Raw genomic sequence first — 5,227 nt, 5'->3', positions numbered from 1 at the left:
TTCAGTCTAATTTGGATGTCTTCAATGGCATCCACCCCTCCAGGCTCTGCTGGACAAATTAAAGGATGCTGGCAACTGAGGCTAATGGCTGTGGATGAGTCGGTACAAGTGTTGGAGTATCTGCTGTGCTCTCTGTACTGGCTGGCACTGTTTTGGGCTGACTCCTGGATGCCAGATGTAATTCACTGATGAATCTTCAGAAGAGAAACTCGTGTCTACACACTTGACTGGGGTCAAAGTCCCTTACTCATGTAGTTCCCACCTCAGCCCTAAATGACCGGTCACACTTCTGTGACTCTTACCTACAGTCCCCAAACGGCTGCTAATTAGTCTGCCATCAATTTACTCTTGCCCCAGAGAAACAAAGTTGTATTCCTCCTTACCAAGAAAGTCCAAAAGATATGGAGTGTGAGTTCTAGAAGGTTCCTGGTTGATGTGGATGCAACTGATCCAGTAATAATGCTTGAGGTGGGGAACTATAAAAAAATGATATCCCAGGAGCATCGCAGCCACATGCACTGAGGAGCGCATGGCACCTGGTATCAGCATGTTTTCTTCCTCTGGTATGGCAATGCCAAACTCATCCCGGCCCAGGTTAGAAGGTACTAACATTTCAGAAGAAGATAAGACTTAGGTGTGACAATGAAGAGAAAAAAAGCCTTCATATCTCTATAATATTTTTTATTTAACAAAATCATCATTTTGCAATCATTTGCTTTAGTAATCATTACTTTTCTATTATATTATTTCTGGGTAATTAAATGGCATCAGTTGTAGTAGGCCAGATTATGGTTGTGTTATGTGAGAATCAGAGTTTATTTTTGTGTTTTCTGCTTTTGTGCCTGGACTCACTCTGCATTCTGAGCCACTGGGTGGTTGGTGGTTGAGACAAAACTGGACAGTATTTTCTGTGCTTCTGTAAGTTAACAATTCCTACAATGTCAAAAGACATCAGACAGTCTCATACCCTGCACAATTAGCCCTTTCTACCTTCCCAAGTGAGTGCTCGTGAACTGTGTTCTAGCAGTAGATATTCATAGCTTTCTTCTTCTGCCCACATCTGATAAAATCTCATCTTTACTTTTTGGTCAGTTTTTGTTTTCACCACATGATTGTCAGGCAAACAGCTTACCAACTAGGATGGTTTTAACATTGACCAAGCAGAACAAATCCTATCCAGCTGAAAATGTTCATGCAATTCCCTAACTGCTTTTGTATCAGTTTAAAGAGACTTTTGCTATAACACATGGCTCACAACATTATTAATCTGTAGTCTCAGTTTCTTCATTTTATATTTGAAAATAGACACTTAAAATACAAAACTTCCCTGTTCTAAAGTCTTCTCTTCTCAAGAATGAATCTTCTTTACCTTTATTCTCATTCTTAGAGGGGGACAGTGGCTATGTAGAGTGCTCTGTAAGCCTGCTGTGCAGGGGACCTCTGGTTAACAGTAGTAGGGGTGAAGTGCAGACTTCCTTTGAGGGGATCGGTGATACTATCTGGTCAGATAGTCAAAGTGTACATCTCAAAGACGAATCACTTTTTATACGGTATGAACTCTCACAATGCTGAATTTTAATGTAAAACATTGGTAGAGAGAACTGTCAGCCAGCCAGCATGCTCTGGCAAGGCTGTATAATTGCTTAGGTTTGAGTATACTTTCTTTTTGCTGTTTTTCATCAGTACGGGGGATGGAATCTAGGGTCTCACTCATGCTAGCCATGTACTCTGAGGCTGAGTATCCTTTTCAACTTGATAGGCATTTGTTCTGATTGATCAACATTAAAACCATCTCAGCCGTTAAATTATTTGGATATAATCCCTCTATTTTCATCAGTATTTTGACAGAAGTCTTATGTTGGTTCTTTTGGAATAGGTCTTATAAGAGCAATTAAGAGTCTTTCATAAAGCACACCCATAACATAATTAATTTCTAGTCTCAATTTCTTATTTGAAAACTAATACTTATAAAATAAGGAATACAGAATTTCACATTTTTTAAAGTTTCTTGTTCTCAGTCTTTTAGAATAGTTCACCTAAACTCATCTAATTGCAGATTTTATATTCTGCAATAATGAATCTTGATAAGCATTCAATCCAGTTTTCACAACATCAACTTTATTTTCACTCATTTATACTTTATGGGTTTATATAGTAATGAATTAAGTTAAACTATTATCAGGACCCAATGGACACCTCCAGAGGCAGTTCTTTTATCCCTGAAGAAAGTAGTTAGAGATACGTGATTAGTAACAAACAAAATAATTCATTAAGAAAGGCCATACTTCCATACTTCTAAGGGAGAAAGTGGGCTATAGCAAAGAGAGAGTTTAGTAGTTTAAATATCCTCTATGTAAAAAGAGTTGAGATTTGGAAGTCATATAACAAAGGCTTTGGGGGTTATTTGTATAGGGCATATTTCTCACATGCATGTTCTGTTATATGCAGTTTTACATACAACTTTGTACTTCACCCACCACATTAGCCTCTTAAATCTCTATTCAGGGGTGTGCCTTTTAATATTATAATGAGCATAAGTCACCTTCAGACACTGGAGTGCCTCTGTACCTGCCACTGACCAGACTTAGTAGTATTAGAAAAGGGGCCAGCAGCCTTCCTCTTTGCCAACTGCTTTCATTCACATGCCCATTTTGCAGGTTAGTCAGGCCTTTCCCTGGCCTCACAGCTTCTGCCTTGCTCTTCTGTCTCAACGTGATGTTGAGGACCAGCTCAGCTATCATAAAACATTTGAAAGCAAAACAGCTCCCCATGACGAACATGCTATAGGTGATGGGAGAGAGATTTGCAGTTGTCTAAGCTCAATTGGTTATTAGCCTCATGGATTTAATCTGTGAGGGACGTTGGTATGAAATTGAAACATGACAATATTAGCATGCCATGATTTTTTGATCCACAACATCAGCAACTAGATATGGTTCTACAAGTATATTTCATAGAAATGAGAAGTTGGTCTGGTAGTCAAGTATAGATCAGCTTTACTGGTTGAGGGTTTTGTTTTAGTTTTATCAACTTGACATAAGATAGAGTGATCTGAGTAAATAAACCTCCATTGAGAAAATGCCTCTACCTAGATCATCAAGCAAGACTACAGGGCATTGTCTTGCTTAACAGTTGATGTAAGAGTGCCCAGCTCACTGTGGTTGATGTTAACCCTGAGTAGATGGTCCTGGTATATAAGACCAAGGGTATACAAGCCAAGGGACCAAGCCAGTAAGCAATGTTCCTCCAGGCCTCTGCTTTGTTTCTTGTGTCCAGGTTCTTGCCTTGAGTTCCTGTCCTGACTTCCTTGGGTGAGAGACTGTGATATGGAAGTATAAGTCAAATAAACTTGTTCTCCAAGTTGCTTTTGGTCATGGTATTTTATTACAGCAGTAGAAACCCTAAGACATTAGCTAAAGCAATTTCTACTATAATATCCCCCAAATGGAAGCACTTTTCCAACACTGTACTTTCTCTTTATGGTTTATGATCTGCATTTAGTAATATCACTATTTTTATGCTAAGCATTTCATATTTCTTGACTTGGCAGTGGTGGCACACGCCTTGAATCCCAGCACTCAGGAGGAAGAGGCAGGTGGATCTTTGTGAGTTTGAGGCCAGCCTGGTCTACAGACTTCTAGAACAGCCAGCGTTGTTACACAAAGAAACTCTGTCTCAAAAAAGAAAATTTTTTTTTTCTTCTCATTCCAAAAGAAGGTCTAGCCCCTCCAAATGCTATGTGAGTAATTTGGAAAACACCATACATCATACCAATCAAGGGACTTACAATATTCATTAGCATATTAAAGGCTCTGAGAAGTCCCTTAGCAAAAAAAAGTCCCTTTGTTTAGTTTTGTTTACCTTCAGGTTTCATAAATTTATTTGACAAAAGTAACATCTAATCCCAAAGAGCTAATGTTTAACGAAACGAGAAGACCTTGGCAAACACTCCCCAATCAGCATTAAGGAAGGTCCATTCTGTCTTCTCAGTAGATTAAACAAACACTATTTTAATATCTGGTAGAAAGAGCACAATTTGTGCAGGTGTCCCAGAACACTATACAAATTTCATCTCGTGGTGAAATAACAAATAGGGAGGCCATAGTACAAAGAAGCATTCTGTTGCTTGCCAGAATACACACAAGCCTGAGACACACTGGAACCAAAGCCCACAAGTCCTGACAATGATTTCTAAGCTGTGTTTACAAACAGAACTGAACTGCAAATAGTTGTCAGGGGCCATTTCTAAGTGGAGCATCTGTTTCAGAACTAAGGGGAAAGGTATCCTCCTTGAACCAGAAATAAAGGACCAGGGTTTGGAGCTCATGGAGAAAGTAACATTGTATGTCATGACAGGTTATTGCCACCAATAATTGAGAAGAACAACACTCTGAAAATCTCCACCAATGGCATCCATGAGAAGACCTGCAGTCTGTGCTCAAAATCTCATGAAAAGGAAGTAGCCATGAGTGTACAGCATTATGTGCGTGAGATTCTGACCTGAAACAATGACTCTCAGTGGTGTCTAAGGTTAAATAGATTTATGTATTTTGAACATGGTAGGGTAATGGGTGTTTCCCAGCATTTTGGAGTTGCATTCTAAATGACATGCTAAGAACTTTCAGAGAATACCTGTGTACCCTCTGCAGGGGTGAGAGGCAGAACGTGGTGATGTGAAACTTAAGAATAAGATTTATGGACTTCCTTGCTCCATCAGCGTTATCTTTGAATATGCTCCCCCCGCAGGGCCTTGATGCCTCTGTCACAAACAATATGTTATTTCAGAACACTGCAAAGCTTCCCTCAAGGCCAAGTGAGAGTTGTCAAATAAAGATGAAGAGCCTTTGGCAAAAAAAGTGCTCTTAAAATGTTTACCTTCTCATACCTAATGGTTTTAGATCATATCTTATTAGCCTAGGAGACCATTACATAAAGTACAATTAAGATCTCCTTGACATTTCTAGGCATTCCAATTCAGCTTCGCTAATAGCTATAACTTTATTGCTTTTTTTCTTTACTTTTCTTTATTTTTTTTTAAATTTAATGCCACACAACATTGGGAATGCAGTTTACAATAATGGGGACTACCCAGGGTGCACTTCAGTAATTACACAGAATGTCAACTGGCTCTCAAGCTGAGTTCTGTGTTGATTGCTTTTTGGTGACACTCTCATCTGGGCAGCGAGTGGGAATGACCCTTCTCCCCGCAGGCTTTTGCTTGTCTCCA

Source organism: Peromyscus eremicus, chromosome 9 (genome assembly GCF_949786415.1).
Source record: "Peromyscus eremicus chromosome 9, PerEre_H2_v1, whole genome shotgun sequence".
NCBI lineage: Eukaryota > Metazoa > Chordata > Mammalia > Rodentia > Cricetidae > Peromyscus > Peromyscus eremicus.
The sequence above is the reverse complement of the archived record's forward strand: the minus strand, read 5'-3'. Positions refer to the sequence as shown.